The sequence below is a fragment of the Leptosomus discolor genome, chromosome Z, assembly GCF_034619465.1.
Source record: "Leptosomus discolor isolate bLepDis1 chromosome Z, bLepDis1.hap2, whole genome shotgun sequence".
In the NCBI taxonomy this organism is placed as follows: Eukaryota; Metazoa; Chordata; class Aves; order Leptosomiformes; family Leptosomidae; genus Leptosomus; species Leptosomus discolor.
The window spans coordinates 11,368,362-11,382,518 of NC_141419.1; positions in this window are offsets into that span (position 1 = coordinate 11,368,362).

Here is a 14,157-nt window from a genome sequence, read left to right on the forward strand (position 1 = left end):
TGCCTTGAAGATGTTGCTCTTGGAAGCCACAAGATACCTTTCTGTAAAACGTACACGGTCAGAAGGTGAGTCTTTAAAACAGTGATGCTCACAACATTCAGAGAAACACAGACATGTCTTTGACACTCTCTTTATGACTAGAATGAGATGGCTCAAGAGGAAATTCATAGCAGAGAAGGGGAGAGCACATTTTCTGGTAGTGCTGTGTGACAGGAAGAAATACTGTTTTTAAAAAAAAAATTAATAGGAAGAAGCCTGTTTCAAAATGTTTCATTGTTCTTGTAATGAATGATTAGAGAACACCAAGGTATGTATTTTCAAAGAGTTTGATTTAATAACAGTATCAGACATAGTGGATTATTTTCTTCCAGTATAGATTGAAGAAACATGGATGACAGTCTAGAGGACAAAAAAAAGGCTGTAGCAAATGAGGCTTAAAGTACCGAACAGTGTGAACAGCAGCAGAAATAAAGGTGAGAGTTCGCATGAAGGAAAACTTGGAGGACAATAACCTCAGTGTCAGTGCTGGGAGCAAACAGCCCAATTAAAAATAGCCAAAGCAAGAGCATGGCAAGGATGGTGGACGTGGTATTGGCAATATAACCGAGGAGGAAATTACTGTTGGGGACAGTTGAGGCTTTCTTCAATTGCTTTGATTCACTTCAGCTAGCACATGCCCACCTCCTGCATTCCAGATGCACTGCCAACAGCAGCACCAGTGCTGCTCCTCCTGCCAAAGCCTCTCACGCTGCTGTGCTTTACTACAGGTGGCTGCAGCAGCTGCCAGCTGATGCAAGGGAAAGCCTTTGTGTTCACCAGCTCTAAACACCACACAAACTTGATGTTGAAGTCTCTGTTTAGTTCATACTACCCAAACACACACACACACGACATGGGGCAGGCACAGGGAACTAAAACCCTTTACAAATTAGACTTTAAACCTACATTTAGATTTGGCACCTTGAAAGGGTCTTCCCCTTTCTTTGTCGTCCTTCTGTTAGGATGCCTACCTTGTTATTAGATCAGGGATCACATTAAATCTCCTTCCAAAAGTTTGTGTCCTTAGAAAATGACACAACTCTTTTCTGTGATTGCATTGAAATGAACATCTTTTCCTCTCCCTGTCTAAAATACACTTTCATAGAAACTGATCAGGATGCTGATCTAAAAATTTTCCTGAAGGATTCTCTCTTACCAACACCTGCAATAAATAAGGTAGACTACAGAGGAGTCTGTTAATGACTGCTTTCAACAAGCGATAAAAAAATCACAAACATTACACAAGAGCGGCATTTATTTCTGCCTATGCTGAACGAAACTGAAATCTCAAGGTGAGCTCTTTATTTACACTGAAACTTACATTCCTGATAAGAGTACAACCATGTACAAAACTAAATGACAAAGTAGAACACACAAATATATCAATGAGATTAACAAATAGCATCTATTATTAGCATTTGAGTCTGGCAGACAGGACAGCAACCAAACATGCTGAAGTAGAAACGAAAGCCAAGTTTCAGGAATACTGTACCATATACCACTCATAAGGACAAGAACTAACTGAAAGAGCACCTCAAGGACTCAGGTATCTCCTTCCATTTTATCATCACTGAAATTTTCTTTTGGGCCTCACGTTACAATTCTAGAGAACTGCAAATATTTGATACCACACAGCACGTTGATTACTACTGAGGTCAACTGGACTTTTAGGCTGCATTGGGTCACATGTATCCTTATCTCCTAGTATTTAAATCCTGTGTATTAATATAAGGTATTATATATAATATTATAGAGATTATTGTATATAATACCAGAGTATGTCCTAAATACGCTCAACATTGGTTATACAGCTTCTGGCTTTCTGTTTGAAATCACATGAAAGCCGGCATACAAAATGTAAGCAATTTGCAGTAGGTCTTTCTGACATATACGCAAGCAGCCACCAGATGGCAATAAAATCCAGATAATGAGCAAAGTTCTGGCTTCATGCAAAAATCACTTTTACGCGTCGCCTTCCTTTCTTACGGCTCGTGGATACGCAGAAAAAAAAAAATCTACTCTCATATTTCAAGTACTATTGGACAATTCATGAACATCTGTAATGAAAACTGGCCGTATTTACATATTACACCAACATGCGTGAGTTCAGTGGAACAGTAGTTTAATTGCCCACCATAGACAAATATAGCCCAGAAATACTAAGTATTCAGCATAGCTCCCCTAAATTGCCATAAAAACTTTTCGATGTCCTCAGTTTCCACCATATCCTCACTCTTTTTTTTCTTCTTTAGTTATCCTCTTAGTATTTGTTCAAATTTAGTTAAACTAACAGTACCAATCACTGTGACTTTACACCCTTCTTTTTCCACTATTTTGTAATTTCAGATGCTTTCAGTGTAAGTGCTAACATTGGGATCTACAATACACACTATTGTCTATTCCAGCTGCTCTCCTTTATTAACAAGAACCTTAGTACTTTAATATGTATTGTGAGACGACACGTGAGCAATTTTTTTCTTTAAAGACAATTGGGTTTTTTTGCCACTACTTGTGATACCATCGAAGGTATCTCATTTTGGTTCTTTAACAGTTTTACTCAGGCACATATGCAAGAACTTGTTCTTGGTGAGTTAATTGTCATGTACACAAATTTACTTCAGATTAAAATGAAAAAAAAAATCCATCTGCGTAAGAAACCCCGGTAGATGAGAAAAACTCCAGAACTTTCTCAGTCACTCAATTAAGCAACCATTGCTAGCCAGACTTTATTTTCATATGGAACTACACACAGTCATGCACAAAACCAAAACAGTTGTGGTGATTGTCAATGAATAGCTCTGCAATGCTATGACATATATGAACTCGGCCAGTGGACGACAGCCGAAGACCTTGCACTGGGACTTCCTGTTCTTCAGTAGCTTTTCCAAAGAATATTTCTTACGCATTTTATCACTCAGGGTTAGTTTCCTAACAATTACAGGTCTGCTGCAAAGGGCATTATCCTGAACTACCAAGTTGCATATTACATTAATCAAGCTTGTTCACTTTTCTAATGCTTCATTAATTTGAGCTACTTGGGGCTTACACTCAGCTAATTCTTCATCTCCTCATATAACAGCAGAATGCTGAGGGGGGTTTTCTCCTTATTCAATTTAAAAAAAAAAAAAAAAAGAAAAAGAAAAGCAAAAAGAAGAAAAAGGGGAAAAAAAAAAAAGCTTAAGTATCTTGTCATCTCTAACAGTAGGAGATTTGAAACTGTTGGGTGATTTAGGAGTCTTTGCACTACTTTGTTTCCTCAGCAGGAAAACGGGACTTTCTCCCTTTGCAACCCTTCCTGAGGATTCCTGCTAAGGTTGCTGCAACAATTAATTTGTTAAATCACTTCACTGAAGCCACACGAGGCTCACACGGTGGGGACCTTGGGCTTGAAGGTCTGAGAGTTGTTTGGCCCTGAAGAATGAAAATATGTGACAGTAACATTTGTCAAGTTTTCCATAATTTAGCTGCTCAGCATTATCCTTCCCTGCACTGCAGCACTTAATAAGGCCCTTAATGTCCCCTTAATCAGTCCCTACTTAATGTTACTGCTCTGCTGCCTTCTTCATGTGCCTCTTTTCCCAAAAGATATTAATGGCAGTTTCAAAGATAAAAACTACTGACAACTCCATATGTTATACAGTAGCAAGCTCCCTCCTTGGCTGATTTATTTAAGTAGCGAAGTTGCAAAAATTTCTAAGCTGTTGTTGCAGGATAAATCAACACCTCTATCAGTGAAGCATTACATCTTTTGGGATTCCTTCTGTGCACCAGTCACAATCAATCCAAGAAATATATCTGTGTGTCCCTTCACCAGAACACAGAGTATTTTTCTTGGTCAAGTTCTCAGCAAGGACCATGGGCCATTAAAATGTAACATCTATTTTCCTTCTCCAGTGGCTAATTTTAACACCCATGTTGGGTGAAAAGGCAGTAGGTAGCAGAGCTGTGATTCAGATTTAGCCACGCAGGTGTCAGGAATTTAGCGTGACACTATCCTACACATGATGGTCCTCTTAAGGAGTTCCAAAGGGGAGGTATGTTAGTTTTTGTCATCAGCGTGAAGGCAATTTCAAGCACCCCCAGCAGGACAATGAAACAATTAACAAGCTCAGTAGAGCATCATCTTCAAACCTGCTCAGCTAAATTTTTTTTCTTAATAAAATTTTGCTATCCTGCTGAAAAGGACACTTCTTTTGCAATCTTCATGAGGTGCAAGGTTTACTCGTGGAAGACACTATATGCACTAAAACTTTATCTGTCAAATGAGCTTACCCATTTTTATAGCAACTTCGCGGGGAAAAAAAAAAGTCTTAAGCTGCATCACTTACATTGATTTGAACATATGAATGTCATTATGGGTTTGGCCACCCAATATTTCACTTCTTTGTAATTTCCATGTTCTGTATTCTACAGTGTTGATGATGTCAGTGAAACATACATGACCACATCTGGAAGAAAGGTTTATTCTGTTGGAGTAAGAGAAAAGCCTGGAGCATTTCTTCCATTACTTAGTAACATGTCATGATCACAGACAAAAATGGGAGTGAAGGAGAAAATACCAATGCTACTAGCTTCAGTTGTAGTTCATCTATATCAGTGTTGCTCAGATCATCTTGGGTCTTCATAAAATTGCTGTTCATTTAACGAAAGCATTCTTCAGGTTAAAAGAAAAACCAAAACACCTGCGAATCATCACTCACTTCCATACTTCACCCAGCATGGTAGTGAAAAAGTCTAAGTTACTACAAGTAAGCAAGAAACTCAAAGTACAGTAAAGTGAAGAACAGAGAGAAAATGTAACTACATGTTTCACTTAAACGTCTAGCTCCAGAACGGAATCCAGGCACTTCTCCTAGATCCAAACACAGTATGTATGGGGAATTAAGCATCCAAGAATGAGACTCATAAGCAATGTTACACCATATCCATAGCTATCTGTGGAGGCCCACAAATATGTCCTGAGAACACAGATCAGTCTTATCTCACTGCTGCATAGCTGCTGGCTTGGGCTGGCAGGGAAAAAAATCTGCTTGCTTGGGATCCACAGCCTGGAGAGAGGAAAACTTCAGATGGCTTAAAAAAAAAAAAAAAAAAAAATAGTGCATTTTCTGGCATGTCAGGTAATATGAAAAGATGAGTTGCACACACACTGTGACACACAAATGGACTAGTACAGATTTCCCTGTTCAAATTACATTTGGTAGAATTTTACTTATCTGCCTAGACCGCCTTCTGCTTTTATATGGCCTTTATATGAAAAAAAAACCCCACACCAAAAAAAAAAAAAAAAAAAACAACCCCAAAAGAACTATAAAGGCCAGTCCCTTGTTTTTTTAAAACCAGAGTAGCCGAGAGGAACTCGGCTGTCAACCACAACAGCCTGCAGACACACAAACTTTCAGATGCACAAGAGTTACTTTTGGGGACCCTACTGCAGATCACTCAGCAGTGATGCTCGAACCCCACGAGCGTATAGCACAGTGCCAGGGGCTGCTTCCTGCAGGAAAACGCAGCATGACGAAGTGCTGTCATCTGCCAGATGGCTGCTATGAGAGGAGCAGAAAAGAGGAGTAGCCCTGCCTTGCAAACTGTCCCTAAATAATTTGACACGAGTGTGCCCACAGACGTACCTGTTGTACAACCAGAATGCCATCACGGCATAATGCAGTATGTGTTTGGGTTGTGTCGCTTCGGGTTGGTAGCCAACAAATGTTCAGTTTCTGGATACCAATCAGCTGGAACAGGAGGAAGACTAAGCTGCTCAACTCTGGCAAAAAAAATGAGTCATGCAATACTTTCTAATAAACCTTTGAGGTGCCTCTGAAACAGTGTCTCAAAGGACAGGCAGGAATCGGGCAGGGATTTTCCCATGATCACAATCCTGCCTAAGCTCCGCTTTGAATGCCTGAATCTTTTCATTCAAACTTGGCCCACCCTGTGGAACAAACGATGCACCAAGGAGGTGATTGTGAGACATACCTCCTGCTCATCCATGAAGCATTTCTGCCAATAGCTCCCTCTCTTGTAACATCCTCTTTACTTTTCCCCAGCTCACGAGCACTTTGCTGCGATCACTTTACCCACTAAAAGTTACCAAAGATCCTTAAAATGCCTGTGCTCAGCAGACTGTCCTTCATCACTATGATCTCCCACTCTCCTTTTCCGTCTGAGCATCTTCACACCCTGAGGTTCACCCTGAGGTTCCAGCACAAAGCCATGTATCAACCCCCTGCCATTTCGGTTTTCGTGTAGGCATGAAGGCAGACTTGCAGTGCTGGGCATCCTGTGTATTTCTGCAAGCCTTGGAAACCCTTCCTGTAGAGCTGCTGAGCCAACAAGGGGTGCACAGCGTTCACGTCTTCATTTTTTAACAGAATTTGCAAGCAAAAAGGAGAGAGGCATCGCTTCCACATTGCTCAAGGAGACAGAAATAAAGAGACTAGCCTGGCTTCCACAACACTGATAACCACCACTCTGCTGAAATGCTTATCTCGCTAATAAACGCAGGTTAGATGTGCTCATTAGTTTGGCTCAGAAAGTTGAAGTAAAATACACGGTCTAAAACAGGACTCGGTTTGCCTCAGGGTCACTTTCTTTTGAAAATACTGCGTTACTAAAGGTCTGAAACTAAGCTAAGGAAGAGCTGGTGTGCTGAAAGCTAGCTTGCTCTTTTTCCAGACTATAAATTAGTCTAATAGAAGATATTACTTCTCCTTCAATCCTTGCTTACCAAAAAGCATAACAGCTTCTTTCTGGAGATAAAATCACAGTATATAACTTTCCATTTTGAAACACAAAGCTGACAGGTGTCCTCTGATGAATCAAAAGAAAGGGGAATAAAAAATTCCTTAGTTTTCTTACAAAGCTCCAGTCCAAATATTTTTAAAATCTTTCTTCTGCATTGGCTGGATGTTGGGAAAGATTCTGTGACAAAAACACAAACAAAAAAACCCCAGGGACTTTGTATATCTATTACGAGATTTCTCTGCAAACTCTTAGAAGAAGCAATGAACATGGAAAGAGGATGCAAAAACAGCGTTAATGAGAGAACGGTGGAGCACAGTCCTTTGTACCACCACCCCACAAACGTGAAGCCAAGTCCTGCTTTCTCTGGCAGCATACCGGTCAAACCTTACTGGAAAAGCTGCGTAACATATTTTGCCTGCTGGGCTCCCAGTATGGTTTGTGTCCTTTATTTTGTTGCTTAATCACTCCTAGGTCATTTGGATTCCACAATCCTGACTTTTCTCATATCCTTGCCAAAGACCGTCTAGGAAGTTTTTATTAAAAAACAAAAACAAAAATAAAAACAATCCCAAACAAACAGCAGCTATCGTACATTTTTCAAGGAATATGACGTCATATGTTTTTAATACATGACCATGAGCCTAAGCCAAGGATGGAGGCTCCGCAGCTATAGTACAGACTCCAAAGAGGTGGTTTCAACATAAGATGGAGCCTACGTAAGGACAAAATAGGCGTGAGGCCTAGAGTCCAAGCTCTGTTGAACCAGTGCCTGCTCTCTGCAGCCGCGGCTCAGGTACCTTTGCAGCATGCTTTCAGAAGAGGGAGCGCCCTGCTGAAATACTGAGTGGCTCTGAATAGACCCAGATTGGCTCAGGCACGCACTGCACTTAGTCACGGTGCCAGTCCTTTTGGGAGGGGTTGGCAGGAGCCTGAAAATGAAGCAGCTGCAAGGCAAGAAGGGGGAAACGCCTTAGGGGGAGCAGGGAGAACAACAAGGACAATCAAACCCAGGGCACAACATGGCCACGTCCCTTCTAAACTATGTTCACTATTCTAGATCTGGCCCGTTTGACTGCCCATTGTCACCTCTGAAGTAGGTATTTTAAGCACATGCTTGTGTGTTACTGACTGCAACTGTAAGCTTGTCCTTTGGTCATTTTTTCCAGGAAAGATCAGTTTAAATACGAGTTTAACTGTTTGTTTTCTCATTTTAACAGCACTAGCAATTATTTTCTCAAACCAAAACTCACAAACATTCAGTTTAACATGATAAATACATAACTCAACTTTTTTTTTAAATAGTAAATATATCCCAGAATTCAATCATTACTTAGCAAATCTTTTGAAGAAAAAAAGAAAAGACAACTAAAAATTGCAAACAAAAATGTTCCATTTGAATATTTCCCTTACTTCCTGTAACACAGCTCTTTGTTGTGCTCTTTCTTTCTCACTAATAAATACTATTCTGCAAGGATATAGATATATGATCAGGGAAAGATGCTCCTAACTCCTGATTCCTTCAAATTCAGGAACCAGTTTCACAAACTGCAAGTTTCTTTACATCAGTGAGGATAGCATTCTCCATTACAAAACCAAAGCCAAAATAAGCCTACTTAGTAAAACTTTCTTTTCTCCCTACCATGCCACTGACAGCTGAATGGCTGTTCCAGGGCAGATGGTGCCAAAAGGAAGGTCTGTAGACAACCCTCTGCACCTAGCAGTTTTGGAAGCAGCTCCTCAGCTCTGCAGTGCTTAGATCCATGTTATCGTAACACGATGTTGTACCTTACTGTTCCACACCTTCATGTGACAATATTTCACAAGTGTAGCCTCATAACAGGTATAAGGATGGAAAATTTTATATCGTATTTTTACAGATGGATTGAGGATCAGCTACAACAAAGGATGAGCAGAAATGAGTCTGTTAAGAGAACTTTCTAAGTACATTTCACATTTTCCATTCATTCACTGCATAAAATGCAGAAACAGTCCTGGAGCACGATTTTCCTTTACAGGATTCTCCCTTTGATATGAGCATCTCTACCACCAGGCAACACGTTAACACCTGCTTTGACACTCCAGATCACTCTCTGCTGCACAGTGAAACAGGTTCAAAAGGAAGGGCAAACACTGTCTCCACCCCAAACCAGGTAATGTATCAGGATGGTCTCTAAGGAGACAAGAGAAGTTCATTGATTATTGAGCCAGGAGAGCATTGCAAGCTTTTCTGGCTTTGCTTTTAGAAAAAGTAATGACTGTTCTCAAGATCAGTGTGCATCACGCCCATCCTTGCAGATTTATCAAGTGCCTTGTGAGAAGTCAGATTACATAAAGACACTAAAGGGTCCAAGGCACAATAATTTCCAGCCTCTGGATTTTGAGTGGTCTTCAGCAGGAATGTGCTGTTCAGCCACTTGGAGGCTGGGACAGCTCTGGACACGTACAAAAGTGCAAATCTAGGTAGCTGCACAACTTCAAAATACAAAAGGAACAACTCCACTGCTGGTTAAAAGTTCATCAAGGACTTTTAGAATATAGATTTTGGGCTTTGTGACCTAAATTCTGCCCATTTCCACATCCACACCCTTCTACTGGATCTCAGCCTGCACAGCAGCCTGCGACGTAAAGGATTCTCTCTAGTTTGCCTAAACCCTCCAGCTAAGGTCTCCAGCAGCAGAGCAGAGCATACTGACACAATGTAGTTATTGACACTGGAATAATTGAGATAAATCAGTACTAATTTTCAATGGTTTCCAGGGAAAAGTCTCGGGCAATGCTATCTGTATTATCCAGCAGGCCAGGATATTTTTCCCTTTCTTCCCATAATTTTCTAAAAAACTTTTCTCTCTTCTTTCCTCTCTTTCCACCAAAAAAAGAAAAAAATAAAAAAGGGGGGGAAAAAAAAAGACAAGACTTACAAGGGGGAGCTTGCCAGTTTCAGGAAATGGTTTGTTAAGTGAGGACTAATCTTTATCTCTTTATAGAGGTTGGAATATTGCCATCTGCCCTGGAGCTACTGACTTCAGTAATAGACGGAGCATCACCCTCACGGTTTTCGTCAGCCAAAAAACAAGAAAAAGATTTGGACTTAAATTTTTTAAAACTCTATGTGGATTTCTGTGTGTACAAGTCCTTAGAAAGGTTATTGGAGGCTCCTGACAAGCAGTAACCACTCTAAGTGTGTACAAAGTCTTCACAGCCTACTGTTGATCTAAGATGCTAAGATTTGATCATCTTTGCATTCCATTTTTAAAATTCTGTTTCAGGAGCTATAAAACTGTTAATATTTAACTAAAGACAGTTCATTTGAAAAAATAAAAACTTATCTCCTCAAAATTAACTAATATTTACAGTTAACTAAACATTTGAAATTAACTGCTAAATACCTCTTATAGTTATACTTCATAGCATGTTCTCAGTTTACATAAAAGCAGAATTAATTTTTAAACAAATATTTGATTTTGACACCAAGACTTCACAGATGAACGTCAGGTTTGCAGGAATGCACAGGCAAGGCTGGTACAGCAAAAGGATGGTGAAAGGCAGTGCAGGTTGTTCACCCCGTTTGCCACAAGATGGCACGAAACTTTTAAATTACGAGGACGAAAATAAAACATAGAACAGCATACTACCAGAAATGCTGAAAAAAAAAAAAAAGTTTTTGGCAGGATGTGGGAAACACATGAATACACGCACATACAACATCATTCTGCAGAACTGTCAATCTAAATTTTATTATTCATAACGCACACTTAACCAAATCGTGTCACTCTGTTTACTGCTCCAGGTTTAAATCGCACATCACCATGTGTGGTGGGTTGACCCTGGCCAGATGCCAGGTGCCCACCAAAACCGCTCTATCACTCTCCCTCCCCCCTCAGCTGGACGGGGGAGAGAAAAAATATGACAACAGGCTTGTGGGTTGAGGTAAGGACAGGGAGATCAGTCAGCATTTACTGTCACGGGCAAAACAGACTCAACTTGGGAAAAACGTATTTTATTACCAATTAACTGAGAGAGGAGTAGTGAGAAATAAACCCAAATCTTAGAACACCTTCCCCCCACCCCTCCCTTCTTTCCCGGGCTTAACTTTATTCACGATTTCTCTCCTTCCTCCCCCCCCATCTACGCAGTGCTGCAGGACAGACAGTGGGGTTTGGGGTCAGTTCATCACACCGTTGTTCCTGCCGCTCCTTCCTCCTCAGGGGGAGGAATCCTCACACACTTCCCCTGCTCCAATGTGGGGTCCCTCCCATGGCAGACAGTCCTCCATGACTTCTCCAGCATGAGTCCTCCCACGGGCTACAGTTCTTCATGAACTGCTCCAGCGTGGGTCTCCTCCATGGTGTGCAGTCCTTCAGGAACCGACTGCTCCAGCGTAAGCCCCCTCATGGGGTCACTAGCAGCAAACCTGCTCCAGCGTGGGCTTCTCTCTCTCCACGGGCCACAGGTCCTGCCAGGAGCCTGCTCTGGTGCAGGCTTCCCACGGGGTCACAGCTTCCTTCAGGCATCCTACTCCAACATGGTCCTTCATGGGGTGTAGGCAGTCATCTGCTCCACCGCCCATGGGCTGCAGGGGGACAGCCTTCCTCACCGTGGTCTTCACCAGAAGCCACAGAGGAATTGCTGCTCCGGCACCTGGAGCACCTCCTCCCCCTCCTTCTTCACTGACCTTGATGTCTGCAGAATGTTTCTCTCACATATTTTCACTCCTCTCTCTCGCTGCAATCACTGTTGCGCAATAAATTTCCTTATTCCTCTCTTAAATACACTGTCTCAGAGGCACAACCACCATCACTGATGGGCTCGGCCTTGGTCAGCAGCAAGTCTGACTTAAAGCCGGCTGGCATTGGCTATATTGGACATAGGGGAAACTTCTAGCAGCTTCTCACAGAAGCCACCCATGTAACCCCCCCCGCTACCAAAACCTTGCCACACAAACCCATTACACCATGTATAATGGTGCGGTGGTTGAAGGTGGCTGAGAAACAAACCAGTGTGGGACCAAAAGAAGAGCAGTAGAGAGACAGTGGGTGGCACTTCCGTTTGGAAACCAGCTCAGAAATGTCAGGACAAACCAGGCAGGAGAAGGTGGGTGGCCAGCAGGGAGAAGGGCTGAGCTGTGGGCATGCACCCAGGCTGAATCGCTCCCAGAGAGACAGGCAGGGGAAGGAGATGGGCAGCTGGGTGAGAGATGGGAGGGAGAGAAAGCGCAAGTGGGCCAAAACGCAGATTGAAAGGGAAATTTTTGGATAAATACATATACAAGAGACCAAGATACAGATTGTTTCCTTTCTGTGCTGATTTCTGGGCTGTCCTGGTGAACTCTTTTCTGAAGTCACCAGGTCTAAAAGTATATGCTAGAAATGAGCGTCTTATCTTGCCTGAATCTGAGACTTTCACATACCAAATACTGCCAGATTCATAACAAAATCTCGTGATTTGCGAGTTTATAGCTGTGCCCACAATAATCAACAGGATGCAACACGGGAAATGATGTTCCAAATCCATTCTCCTTACCCAAAGGACAGCAAGGTGAAGGGCTGCAGGACTCATGTTTTAGGGAAGAGATAATAGGGATGAACTAAAGAAAAAGCAGAGGAAAGTTTCCTGGTTGGGGGACTAGGAAAAGGAGGGTCATTACTTTAAACAAGAGCAGATCTCAGCTCAGGTGCTTTGGGTGCATATATGTGCATAGCGCAGTGTGAATATGAATTTATTTTTTTCCACCAAACTTTAACAGGAATTTACAATTAGTCTGGAAAACTGGTCAACATTCATGTAAATCAGCACATTTGACTACTCAGGATATTTTGTAATTAACTCAGGACAACAGCATAGTGACATATGGAAATTAACTCCAAGGATGGTGGGATTTTGCATCACACAGGTATCCAAATGTCCCACTAATTTCAGTGGACTCAGTCCTACGTGTTCTGAAAAACATCTAAGAAGACTCAACCATGCCTGCAGCCCTAAAATGTTGCTCCAAATTGCAGCTGTCTCACTGTTGGAAGAAAAATTAGATTTATCAGTGGTGTCCTCAACATGTCTGGTACGTGTTAAGGAGCAGGGCTATCATCCACTGCCTTTTCCTCCAGACGGCAATCCAGGAACTGGAAAGAGCTGTCTGCTGCTCAGTATGACGCATGGTTGGGACTCGTAACTGCCTGCAAATTGGCAAAACGTAAAGTCCTCGAAGATGACCCACAAGCTCACGAATGGTGTGATCTTCCTAAAAGCTAACTTTCACAAAATGCTTGATGCACATCCCACATCCCAACAGCAGCTGTGGTATTCTCAAGTCGTGTGTCCAGAAACGGATTGGGAAAAGACAGAAATCCTAGTGAGAGGGGAGGCAAGTTAGGGCTACAAGGTCTGCAGACGATATATATGCACAGGAGGTATTACAAGAGCTTAGCAAACCATTTTATCCTTTTCTGACAAGCCCAGGATGGGCAAATGCAATCAGTATATGAAACACACCACACATTACCAGAAAATGAATGAGCACGCACGGTACCCCAATTAAGTAGGAAGGTCCCCTTCTATCTACATAGACATTTAAAAAAAAAATCCACATGAATATCCGCTGGGATAGCAAGCTTTGGGTCTTCGACTTCCTGGAAAAGGCAACTGTGACACTTATCATCATCTCTGCAGATTTGCCCTGGGAGAGGTGGATGGTGACAACCAACCCAAAACTGGAAGGTCGGGAGCCATGGCCTGAGCTCCATGGGTGGAAGCATCCCGTCCGGCTGCCAGCTTTCACACATCCTGCAGCAACTGCAGACCGTGGAGTTGTGGCTTCTACAACTTGTGGAGGACACGGTTATCTTCTAAATTGTAGAAAAAATGTGCAAATAAACGTATGCATGAGACCAGCGACATCCGAAGACGTGAGAGCAGCAGGAAAAGCATTAGCAGGGGAGGAATTAAAACACCTTCACTTCTCTTGCAAGCTATCTTTTTACGTTTGGTCTCAATGATCTTAAAGGTCTTTTCCAACCTAAACGATTCTATGATGCCGTCTTTTTCCAACCCAAATGATTCTATGATGCTGTCACCTAAAGAAGTATGAATGCTTGCCACAAGATGGTGCAAAAACCTAAAAAGTTCTAACCCACTCGCAGGACATAGACGAACATCTTCGCCCATAAAAGAGCACGAGAACCTCCACCAGGTGTCAGGTTAAGGGAAATACGAATTTTTTTTTCTTTTTTCCCCTACTTGAGAAAGCCAGTAAATACAGGCATACGCTTCGAAAACGCAACTGTTGGCCTGAACTCTTCGCGGCGGGCCTCTGCACAGACCCCCAAAGCACGGCGGCTCGGGGAAGGTTACCCACCGCCACCGCACACCTCATCGAAA